The sequence below is a fragment of the Capra hircus genome, chromosome 19 (genome assembly GCF_001704415.2).
Source record: "Capra hircus breed San Clemente chromosome 19, ASM170441v1, whole genome shotgun sequence".
NCBI classification, from domain to species: domain Eukaryota; kingdom Metazoa; phylum Chordata; class Mammalia; order Artiodactyla; family Bovidae; genus Capra; species Capra hircus.
The window spans coordinates 53,457,105-53,469,680 of NC_030826.1; the positions used below are offsets into that span (position 1 = coordinate 53,457,105).

A 12,576-nucleotide genomic window follows, 5' to 3' on the forward strand; every position below is an offset into this window, starting at 1 on the left:
TAAGTACCTTTAACACACCAAGGACTGTAATTGGTCTTGTTGGACCCAGAGGGGCCCATGCAGAGGTGGGACCAGGGACTCAACTGGGAGAAGCCCATGACTTCTTCTGGGGCAGGAGGGGGCAGAAAGAATCGAGGAGGGGCCTGGGGAGTCTGGCCAGTTTTGTCCAAACCCGGCTGGTTTTGGGGGCTTCCCTTGCGGGGAGCTTCTTCTTGGAGTCCACTTGGGATCCCACAGCAAGCAGCGGTGTTGGCACAGGCTTCCACCGCGGGACTACTCCTCAAACACCCGGATTCCTCCCGGATCTCAAGGCAGAAAAGGCAAAAGCCTGGGAGTCGGTCGGCTCCCTTTGTTTTCGTTGTTCTTTTCTGAGATTAGATTTGGGTTGACTACATGCAGCAACCTCGGGGCCTCCCTGAGGAATGAGAAGCAGTGCTCCCCCGCCCCACCTTACTGCCTCCCTCCTTCCTCTTAGGTCTCCTCCCCCATCTCTGACCCTCCTCCCTCCAGGACCCAGGGCTCAGTCATGACACCACTGCAGGCAAAGGAAGCCTGGCAGGGTCCCCGCTCTCTCCCTTCTCTGGACAGTGCATGGCCGCCTGCTTGGGGAGTTAGGCTGGGTGCATGGGGGACACAGTCTTCTGAAAACCACTCAGGAACTGGAGTTGGACTTGGGGTCTTGCAGTCCGTTGACTGACTGGTTTCAGGGTCATATAACATGTTGATAAAGGAGGACTGAAAATGTGGTTTAGGTTTTCTTGGATGCCGTGTTCATCCCCAGTGCTCTGAGGGAGCTGGCCGTCCTCCTGCGATGTCTAAACTCTCCCCATCCCCTACCCCATGGGTTTCCCTCACAGCTCCCAGTTCCTTCCCATCATCACAGTTTGCAAATCACCCTGAGAGAATTGAGTATGACAAAGAAAGGGCAATCTCCAACCCTATCAGGGAGGCTCTCTGGAAGAGCTGATTGCTATTGTTCAGTTGCTCAGTCGTGTCCAACTCTTTGCGACCCCATGGACTGCAGCACAGCAGGTTCCCCTGTCCTTCACTATCCCCCAGAGTTTGCTCAAACTCACATCCATTGAGTTAGTGTTGCCATTCAACCATCTCATCTTCCATTGCCTCCTTCTTCTCTTGCCCTCAGTCTTTCTCAGCATCAGGGTCTTTTCCAGTGAGTCAGTTCTTCACATCAGGTGACAAAAGTTTGGAGCTTCGGCATCAGCATGTCCTTCCAATGGATATCAGGGTTGATTTCCTTTAGCATTGACTGGTTTGATCTCCTTGAAGTCCAAGGGGCTCTCAAGAGTATTCTCTAGAGGTGATGCTTATGATGAAAAGTGAAGGGTGCATAGGAGAGACATGGTGGGACCAGCAGGTGCCCAGCCTGGAAGGGGGAGAATGTGGCCCTGAGGGACCCTGGGGGCCTGCAGGGAGGATGAGGGAGGGATGAACAGGAGCCTGGTCACGTGGGGCTTTGAGGACCACGAGGGACCTGGGGTTGCCATGGGAGAGGGCTGTGATGGCTGACTGTATGTGTCAACTGGACTGCCTCACAGGGCACATACAGCTGGTGAAAAGTTATTTCCAGGGGTTTCTGTGAGAGTGTTTTTCTAGAAGAGATTAGCCTGTGAACTGGGGGGCTAGATAAAGCAAACCACCTTCCCCAGAGTGGGTGGGCGTTATCCAATCCATTGAGGGCTTGAGTAGGGCAGAAAGGTTGGAGGGAGGGAGAGTTCTCTCTGCTTGACTGTTGAGCCGTGATACGTGTCTCCTCCCGCGCTCAGGTTGGAACTTACACCGCTGGCTTTTCCGGTTTATAAATGGCAGATGGTGGGACCTCCCAGTGTCTGTAATTGTGGGAGCCAGTTCCTTACAGTAAACCAACCTCTTTCTCTCTTGTCTCTGTCTCTACCCCTCTCTTCTGTTGGTTCTGTTTCTCTGGAGATCGCTGACCAGTACAGAGGCCTCGAGGGACCCTGCTGTCCACCGTCCCTGGCGGCTGGGCATGAGTCCACCCAAACGTTTAAGGTGGTGTGGAACCCAGCCACTCCAAGGCAGCCCTTCCATGAGAGCGGGCTCAGTTCCCCTGGCTACCAGAAGCCTCCTGACATCAAGCCTGCTTCCTCAGTGCCACCGCCCTTCCCTTCCCTGCCCTCCAAGGGTGCCAGGGCCACAGACTCACCTCATCTTCCCCTGGCTGCCCTTCACTCTTCCCTCACTGCCTCCGGTAAGACATCGCTCTGCATCCGTGGGCTGCACACTCCTGCCACATCCCAGAGGATGCGATACGGCGCCATCAGGGATAACGGCTCAGCCGGTAACGTGGTAAGCCACTCTAGTCCTTTTCGACTCTTTGCGACCCGTGGACTGTAGCCCACCAGGCTCCTCTGTCCATGGGATTCTCCAGGCAAGAATAATGGAGTGGGTTGCCATGCCCTCCTCCAGGGATCTTCCTGACCCAGGGATGGAACCCTCGTCTCTTACACCTCCAGCATTGGCGGGCTGGTTCCTTGCCACTAGCGCCCCCTGGGAAGCCCGTAACGCCCAGCCTTTAACTGCTTACTCGACGTGGATTCTGTGTGACTCTTTCCTGGCCTCAGGCATCTGAGCCGGCGATGAAATGGACCCAGGTTGCGCCCATCAGCTTTCTCTCCTGGCTTCCTGGGTCGGATTCCCCTGTTTCTGGCCAGGCTCTAGGGCAGACCTGCTGAGGGCAGCTCTCTCCTGGCAAGCTGAGTAGCAGGAAGCAGGGACAGCGACTGGAGGAGGAGGAGAGACCGGACTACCTGCTGTCTGACCCTGGCTAGCGCTGCTCTCACCCTCGCTGAGGGCCCGCACAGCTCTGCTGGGGGGGTCTGTGAGGCACTGAAAAGCCAGCCCACTCCCCCCATCAGTTCAGGTTCCCCTCCGGCACCCAGAGTGCTTGGCAGCACCGTTTCTCCACCCTGCCTTCTCTCCCTCGCCATCCTTACCTGCCTCCCTCTCCTGGTCACCAAATGGTTACACTCTCGTGTGTTAGAATCCCCTCTGAAAACAGGTGCAGAGGCCAGCAGGAGGTGTGCTCCCTGGGGGTACAGGGGGAGGGCTAATCTTGGGGAGCCCATGGCACATGGCGCTTCTAGTAATAAGATGGAGGGCCAGCACAGACCCCTGCCTACTGAGCCCAGACAGGAAGTCCTCCTGTTTACTGTGCTGCCACTAGGGCCTCCTGGCACAGGTGCCAATGCGTGGCCACCAATTATGGTCCAGGTCTTGGGGTTTGATTCCTCCCTGGCCACTTCCCCAGCCATCTGGAGCCTGGGGAATGCCTCTTGTCTCTAAGAATATCATCTCCTTGGTGTAAATGACTCCCTTAAGCCCGCCACAATCCTACTCAGCCAGGCTGTGATTAGGATGATAACTATTATTCTCATTATTGCAATTAGCAATAATGGTGTGACAACTCCTGCTGAGAGCCCATGAAGCCCCTGGCTAGGAGGGGAGTGCAGGGAGACCCTCCTCCAGGGATGCAGGGCAGCGTCCCACTATTTCCTGTGACCCCTGGTGCTGGCCTGCTCCACTGACCCCCCCAGGTCACATGGACTGGGGACCGTCAGGGTGGAAAGGAATGGCTCCTGCTACTTGGAGGAAGGGCCATGGGCTCTATGGTGTGAAAGGATGCGCCCAGGAGCATCACGTGAGTTAGTGGCAGTGCCCAGGTCAGACCTCGGTGCCCAGCCCTGGCCGTCCTCCTGCTCCTCCCTGTTCAGGACCAGCGGCTCAGGCCAGCCACAAGGGCCAGTGAAAGGGGAGGGTAGACCCCCACTGGAGGGACCAGGATGCTCATCCTCGCCAGCCTCTGCCTGGAGGGCTTGCTGAGGGTGGGAGAGAGAGGAGACTGGGAGGACCATTCTGCAGGGCTCTCTGGCATCACAGCCCCTGGATTTGGCACAGAAGGCTGTGGAATGCGTGTTCTTTTCTAGGCTCCCTCTCTCCGGAGCAGCGGCCACCCACTCACTCTACCTTTCCACAGTGGGCACATCCCTGAGAGAGCTCCATTTTTAGAGACACACGCAGGTGTTTAGGTGACTGCACACGCTGGCTCCATAACCTTTAAGTGGTATTAAGCGAACAAGTCCTTTGAAAGGCGGTGGGCTGCCCAGGCACCCCCTCCAGCACAGCTGTCAATACCTGGCCCAGGCCTTTCGTGTTTGCACAGGTGGAACCCCTGCGCCCTTTGCCCTCCTCCCTTGGCAGTGATGCGCTGATCTGGGGACAGCGCAGTCAGGCACCCTCCTCTGTGGCCAGGGCTGGTGCTGGACTGGCCTTCCCAGCTCCCCGCCTATGGCCAGGGCTTACCCTCCCTGCCTGCCCTCCAGCCGAGAGCCCAGTGCCAGCTTTTATACCCCCTGCCCGCCTCCATCTCTCGCCCTCATGAATCTTTCACGGCACTCTGAAGGCTGTTCAGGTACACACCATGGGGGCACTGCAGAGTTGCAGCTCCAGCAAAGAGCAAGACAGAGGAGGCAGGGCCATCAGCCAGGATGGGGAGATTGTGGAGGCATGGGAGGGGCTGGGGGAGGTAAAGACCTGAGTCCAACCACAGCAGGTGAGTGACTGGTGGAGTCAGCCGCTTCCAGCATCTCCCAGCGGTGGGCACTGTGGCTGGGTTCATGTGGATGCGTGAGCACACACACACACACGCACACACATGGGCCGTTGAAGAGGGGTCTTTGACGGGTCTTGGAAGGGAGAGAGAGATGGAGACAGAGGAAGAGGGAGGGGGAAGAGGACACGAGAGATAGGAGCAGAGAGGGGAGAAAGGATCGGAAGCAGAGCCTCCGGAAGGACCTGGGGTGCAGCCCCAACTCCCTGGTCATTTCAGGGATGTTTGTCAGGTGAGACCCCCCCCCCCAAGTCCCCCTCCCCCATACTCAGAAGACAGATGAGGCCACAGACACAGGACCCCCAGACACAGTCCCCAGGCCTGGAAAGATGAGCTGTGTGGGCCTTCCCCCAAGTCAACAACTAATGTGTGCGTTGAACCAACCTTTCGCTAACTGGGAGGACACAGAGTAAGGAGGGGGCGGTGGGGATGCCGTCCAACTCACTGCGTGAGTCAGACGCAGACGCCCAAACCTTCCATGGTCTCCTCCAGAAATTCCTGGCTGACCTCGCTCACAAATGTGGGCGCAACAGTCCGGAGCCAAACACCAGGCGATCAGACCCGCTGCCGTGTGAAAGGGTGGATGCACCATGACCAAACTGGGTTCATTCCAGGGATGGAGAGATGTTTTCACAGCGGAGATTCTATCAGAGTAACTCACTGCGTTAAAGGAACAAAGGAGAAAGACTCTACCGTGGCAGAGCCTGACAGAGCATCCGTCACTCGTGTTCATCTCTGTTTCTAGCATTTATAACCACACCCATATCCACACTTAGTGCCCAGAATACATAAAGGACTTCTACAAATCAATATGAAAAAGGCAAACTACAAGGGTATAAAAAGGTGCTCAACTTCATAATCATCGTTGAAACATACATTAAAATACAATGAGATAGCACTGGGCTTCCTAGGTGGCTCGGTGGTAAAGAATCCACCTGCCAATTGCAACTTAGTGGCTAAACAACAGCAGTTATACCCTATGTACTCAGTTGCCCAGTCCTGGCCAACTCTCTGCGACCCCATAGACTGTAGCCTGCCAGGCTCCTCTGTCTATGGGTTTCTCCAGGCAAGAATCCTGGAGTGAGTTTCCATGCCTGCTTCCCGGCCTAGGGATCAAACCCTCCTGTCTTATGGCTCCTGCGTCGGTAGGTGAATTCTTTACCACTAGCGCCACCTGGGAAGCCTTTGAAAAGGAAGAAAGTGAAAGTGTTAGCCCCTCGGTCATGACCGACTCTTCGCGAACCCATGGACTGTATCCTCTGTTCACGGAATTCTCCAGACAGGAATACTGGAGTGAGCAGCCAGGGATTTGAAAGAAGAGTCAAGATCAATCTCTCACCTGGAAGTCAAGTTGGTGGCTGTCTAGGTGGAGGGAAGTCTGGGACAAGAGGAGGCAGGAGGGGCCCTGGGGGGGTCGGCGGTGTTCTCCTTTGGTGCTGACCTGGTGTTGCTCACACAGGTGTGCTATTGATACTTTGTGAAAATTCAGAGTTGGACACACAGTTTTATGCTTTTCTTTATGTGTATTGCACTTCAATGAAACAGCTGATGCACCCTCTAGTAGCCTCTAAAGGAAACTTCTAGAACAGGGTCTGGGGTCCAGCCAAGATGTCTGCTTTGGGCTTGCATTCATGCAATGGGAAGCTCTTGACTCACAGAGGTGTGAGATGTGACTATTGTGGTTTTTTTTTTTAATATTAATCTTACTCCTTTCTAGTTGTCGATCAATAATTTCTTATTTTGTCTTTGTCGTTTACTTGGACTAGTCTTTTAGAACATCTTGGTGGCTCAGCTGGTAAACAATCTGCCTGCCATGCAGGAGACCCCGGTTCGATTCCTGGGTCTGGAAGATCCCCTGGAGAAGGGATAGACTACCCATTGCAGTATTCTTGGGCTTCCCTGGTGGCTCAGTTGGTAAAATTTCAGCCTGCACGGGGAGGACCTGGGTTCGATCCCTGGGTAGGAAGATCCCCTGAAGGAGGGCATGGCAATCCACACCAGTATTCTTGCCTGGAGAATCCCCATGGACAGAGGGGCCTGGCGGGCTACAGTCCACAGGGTTGCAAGGAGTCAGACACGACTGAGCGACTAAGCCCACACAGCAGGTTTTTGTCCATTTATTTTATTCTTCTGGTCCAGGATGTGTGTTATTTTTTAATTAATTAATTTTTAGTTTTGGCTGCACTGGGTCTTTGTGGCTGCACACGGGCTTTCTCTAGCTGCGACGAGAAGGGGCTGCTCTCTAAGTGTGCAGGCTTCTCATTGTGGTAGCTTCTCTTGTTGCGGAGCACGGGCTCCAGGGCACCTGGACTTCAGTCACTGTTGCCTTAGCACTGGTTTGTGCATCAGAGAAGCAGGAGGCTTGGCCTGTGGGGAGGAAGTGTCTGAGCTGCCCTGGGGTGGGGGCCGGAAGCCTGGATCGTCCAGCTCAGCTTGGATGTCGGGTTAGGCTGTCTGCGCTCTGCGCACCTTATCGATAAAATATTGGACCCGCCCACTCGCAGGTTTCTGCAGGTCGAATGAGCTAATGTGACGGCCTATTAAGAGGCCCAGGGAGGTAAGGCATTGTTATTATTTGTTATGAAATGTCACAGGCATTCCTGCTGGGTGACTCACGGGGCTTGGAGACTTGGAGAGTTTCCCTTCCAAATAAGGCTGGTATATGGAGCTTCTTGTTGAGAGCCTGTGGGAGCTGGTCTCAAGGCCCTGCTAGTCCTACCTGGCCCCCTCTTCTCTTGAAAGAGAGACTGGCCCCAAAGAGAGTGATTCTCAGGTCTTTACTGAAACTGATGAATTGCCTCCCTGAAGTTAATGAGGGCTGCGCCCCCAACCCCAGCATCAGGCAGGTGGAAGGGGCTAAGAGTCACCTTCATGAACATAGGAGGCTACCAGGGCCTGGTTTCTGGGTAAAAAGACAAAGAGAAAGATGGAGAGAGCAGTAACTGAGAGACACAGGCTGGTTTTCTGGCCAGGATTTTGGAGGGTGATACTTTCTCCCATTTACTCACCACCCTTTGCAGCAAATCATAGGTAATATCAACACTGCCATTTCACCTTCAGGGCAGATTTGTTTTAAAAGGTACCCGAACCCTTCTCTCTTCCTAAGTTGCAGTCTTCATGACTTTTCAGGAGATTCAGGCAGAAGAAGAAGACCTCAGGGACTAATCAGATGCTTGCCTGCGTGGTCTAGGCTGGGTGAGGGGTTGGGACTGCTCTGGAGGCCTTTTCCAGGTAAGTGGGAGAGGCGCTTCTGCAGATCCGTGTGATCTGTGGGTGGCAGCTGCCTGGAGGACCTGGCTGTCATCAAGGAGGGAGTCTGCCTCAAGAGAGGGAGATGCAATTCTATTCCCACCTCCTCATTTCACAGGAAAGGGGTTGAGACACAGGCTCTGAAGCTGGGTCTGTTTGGCTGTGTTATTTCCAGGTCTGTGATCTTTACTAAGTTACTTAACCTTTTCTTCAGCCCACTTCCTTATTGCCTTAGCACTAAGCACTATGCGTGTGTATGTATGTGTGTGTGTGTGTATACTCTACTTATCTCTATCTATCTATATGTTAGCTATGATTTTCTGTTACTCTCATTAAAATTCTAACAGTTTCTGACTATTTAATTTACCTACTTTTATTACATCAAGTATCTATTATATGCCAGGCACTGTCTTGGGATTTAGAGACACAGCAAGGAACAAAAGAGAGTCCTTGTGTTGATGGCACCGATGAAGCAGGGGAGGCAAATAACGAAGATGTGGACAATTCCTATGCCATCACTTGGTGATCACCAAATCAGTGGACATGAGTTTGAGCAAACTCTGGGAGACAGCAAAAGACGGGGAGGCCTGGCGTGCTGCAGTCCACGGGGTCACTAAGAGTCGGACACGACTGAGCATCTGAACAACACGTGGTGATGAGCAGCAGAGGGAGAGAGGAGAGAATGCTGGGGGTTGCCCTTTTAGATCAACCTTGAGCCACATCTGGCTCACTGTAGCCCATGTTTATAAATAAAGTGTTATTTGAATTCAGCCACGCTCCCTCCCTTGCGTGTTGCCTATGACTGCTTTTGAGTTGGGTGGTTGCCGCAGAGATTATGGCTCCCAAAGGAGACACTATTTACTATCTGGCCTTTTATGGGAAAAGTTTGCCAACCCTGTGTAGACATGAGGTTGGGGAGAGCCACTTAGGGAAAGGGAGGAAGTGCACCCCTCCAGTGTCTGTGGGAGGAGGGCTCAAGGCCCCAGAGCAGCAGGCGCCCTGGCCTTGAGGGTGGATGCGCCAGGTGTGGCCAAGGGCGGTGAGGAGGATGGTGGGAGTAGGTGAGGTGGGGATTGCAAGGGTTTGGCTCTTACTCTGCAGGGTTGGAAGCTACAGGCAGCCTGCTGTGCTGACAGCCACATGGTGTGTAGATGGGGTGTGTATGTGTGTGTGTGTGTGTGTTGGGAGCAGGGGCAGGGGACCTGTTTGGATGCTACTGTGCTGACCTGGTTGTCCTGAACCACAGCGACCGCCTGGGGAAGATGAGAAGTGGTCGATTCAGGATAAATGTAGAAGGTGACAGTGCCAGGACTGGCTGATGAGATAAGAATATTGGGGCTTGTTTTTTAATTGAGGAATAATTGACATATAACATTATATTAGTTTCAGGTGTACAACACATTGAGTCAATATTTGTATACACTGTGAAATGATTATCATGGTACATCTAGCTCCCCTCCATCGCTGTACATGGTTACAGAATTTTTTTCTTGTGATGAGAACTTTTATGATTCACTTTCTTAACAACTTCCAGTATTATTAACTATATAGTATTATTAACCATAGTTGCCATACTGTATATTATACGTGACTAATTATTTTATAAGTAGGAGTTTGTATGTTTTAAGTCCTCTTGCTCATCTTGCCCTTCATGACCTCTAGCAACCATCAATCTGTTTTCTGTATCTATGGGCTTTTTTTTTTTCTTTTTTGCCCTTTCTCTTGTCTGATTTATTTCACTTAATGGCATAATGTCCTCAAGTTCCATCTATGTTGTTGCAAATGACAAGATTACCTTCTTTTAATGGCTGCACAATACTCCGTTGTGTGTGTGTGTTTCTTTATCCACTCATCTGCTGGTGGACACTTAGGTTGCTTCCGTATTTCGGCTATTATAAATAACATTGCAGTGAAGGTGGGGTACAGATATCTTTTGGAGTTTATGCCTTTTTTTTTTTTTTTGGAAAAATACCCAGGAGCAGAGTTGCTGGATCATAGGGTATTTCTAATTTTAGCTTTCTCAGGAGGCTTCACACTGTTTTCCATATTGGTACAGTGGCTGTACCAATTTACGTTCCCGCAAACAGCGCACAAGGGTTCCCTTCTCTCCACAGCCTCACCAACTCTTGTTATTTCTTATCTTTTTGATGGTAGTCATCCTAACAGGTGTGAGGTGATATCTAATTGTAGTTTTGATTTGTGTTTTCCTTACATCTTTGAGCATCTTTCCATGTACCTGTTGGCCATCTGTATGTCTTCTTTGGAAAATGTCTATTCTGATCCTTTGTCCCTCTTTTAATTGGTTCGGTTTTTTGCTGTTGACTTGTTTTAGTTATTTCTATATTTTGGATATTAACCCTTTATCAGACGGATGGTTTGCAATTATTTTCTTCCACGCAATAGGTTGCCTTTTCTTTTTGTGGATGGTTTACCTTGCTGTGTAGAAGCTTTTTAGTAGGATATAGTCCCCCTTGCTGATTTTTGCTTTTGCTGTCAACTGAGAATCTCTGTTTTTAATGCCTTGGGGAACTTGTTGAGTGAATGAATGAAGTGACTTTCTAGGGCTACTGAGCTGGTCAGTACCCCAGCAGAACTTGGAAACCATGGGCTCCCATGACCCGCTCTGCCCCACGGCTGTCCTTCTAGAGGATCCAAGGATGAGGGTCCTCCCTGGCACCAGCTGAGTGCTGACCTGTGGACACTCTGGGGGCCATAGATTGCCTGGACACCCAGGGACCATCTCAAATGGGTCTGCCTCTCTCGCCTCCCGTAGTGCAGGCCAAGACTTCCTCTTGAGCAGCCATGGTCTTCAAGTCCGCTGGAGGGGACAAAAGGAACTACTGTTTCTCACCCACTCGAAACCCACCTCATTATGCTCCTCTCAGCCCTGAGACCAGACTTGCAGGGGAAAAAGTTGGAGCTGAGTCCTGGAGGAGCGCTCAGGGAGGGTTTTCATCACCATTAATGATCTAATACCAACAGCAACCTGCTAATAGGTAATCTCCGCATTCCTATATTTACACTAATTAGTTAATATCCATGGAGGGCTTTGAAGGTGCCTGAGCCCGAGATGTATGCCAAGAACAGTGATTCATAAGAAAAGGAGAGACAGCCCAAGTCTTGAAGCCATCACCCACCTTGTGCGTCACACGGGGGCGTCACGAGGGGGCTGCAGGCTCTGACAAGCTGCCTGATGGGTGAGACATCTTCGGGGAGGGAGCAGAGCCCTCTGGGGCTTGTCCCACCCAGACACCTGGTGCTGGGGGAGCCCACCCCTCTCCGCTCTGCTCCACATTCAAGCCGTCTCTGTAGAGACCGGGGGGCACCAGGGAGAGGAGAGGATGAAGGATGTCTGCCACCCAGAGTACCCCAGCATCCCACCCATACTCATGGTCTGGGCCACAGCCAGCCTTTCAGGCTTGTGTGGGGAGGTGCTGGCCAGGTTTGAGCTGTTTGAGGTCAGGGCTGAACCTCCCTTGGTGCCCCCATTGCGGGGGGGCTCTGGCAGCTGACTTGCTAGGTTTTCTCCCGTACTTCCCATGTGAAAAAAAGTGAAAGTGATAGTCTCTCAGTTGTGTCCAGTTCTTTGCAACCCCAGGGACTGAAGCCCACCAGGCTCCTCTGTCCATGAAATTCTCCAAGCATGAACACTGGAGTGGGTTGCCATGCCCTCCTCCAGGGGATCTTCCCCACCCAGGGACTGAATCTGGGTTTCCTGCATTGCAGGCAGAGTCTTTACTGTCTGAGCCACCAGGGAAGCCCCGAATGCTCAGTAAATGTCCACAGGCTTGATTAGCTCTTCTTGTGGATGTTTGGAGAGACACCTGTCGCCTTGCCATGGGCTGTGACTTCTGGAGATGCTCCAGCCCCACTGGCTCCCCCTGCCCCACTGGGTTGAAGATCTGTTGGTTAGATTCCTGCCTGACACCTGGTCTGCCCGCTGTGGGGGTGGGGCAGCCGAGAGTCACCCTTTGATTCAGCGTCTAGAGAAATAAGGAGGGGGTTCAATGATGGCCTCCCTTGGAGAGGAGTCAGATCCCTTTCTTTGGCAAAGGCTGTAGGGAACCTTCACTCCTAAAGAAAAACAACTTTATGCAGATAAAATTCACAAACCATATGTTATGGGCTGAATTGTGTCTCCCCCCAAAAGCTGGTTACAGGTTGTTTTTTTTTGATAAAAGGTGAGACCGCGACTCTCACACCAATTCACAAGGGATATGTGCCAAAGATTTTGTTTAACTCATCAATGAATGAAAACACCGTATGATGTCTGATGTTAGAACTGGTAGGATATAAGAACTGATTCCAAGAACTTCACGTCAGAAAGGCTAAAGCAAATGTGGAAATATGCAAAACTGGTCACCATCCACAGGGCAGCAGGCAGTTGCATTCCATGAGATGTGGTGCTGTGTTTAGTCGCTCAGTTATATCTGACTCTTCGCAACCCCCATGGACTGCAGCCCAGCAGGCTCCTCTGTCCATGGGATTCTCCAGGCAAGAATACTGGAGTGGGTTGTCATGCCCTCCTCCAGGATTCCACTAGATATTCAGCTACATTTCACTGGACACAGTTTTGTGTGTTTCTGTGCACAAGGATAACTGTGATGTTATGAGCTTTCTCAGGCAGCCCTATTGCACTGTTGACTCAGGGTGTGTGACCACTGGCCAGTACCCTTATTTGT

The 12,576-nt window shown here is 52.1% G+C and overlaps 1 long non-coding RNA gene across 2 annotated transcripts; it reads left to right on the forward strand.

The window, feature by feature from the left end:
* On the forward strand, positions 7,059-8,496 carry LOC106503288. 2 transcript variants are annotated; one of them, XR_001919662.1, is made up of 4 exons: positions 7,059-7,202; positions 7,775-7,876; positions 8,013-8,069; positions 8,298-8,496. It is a non-coding gene; the product is annotated as an uncharacterized LOC106503288 (long non-coding RNA). The 2 variants fall into 2 exon arrangements; XR_001296930.2 differs by lacking the exon at positions 8,013-8,069.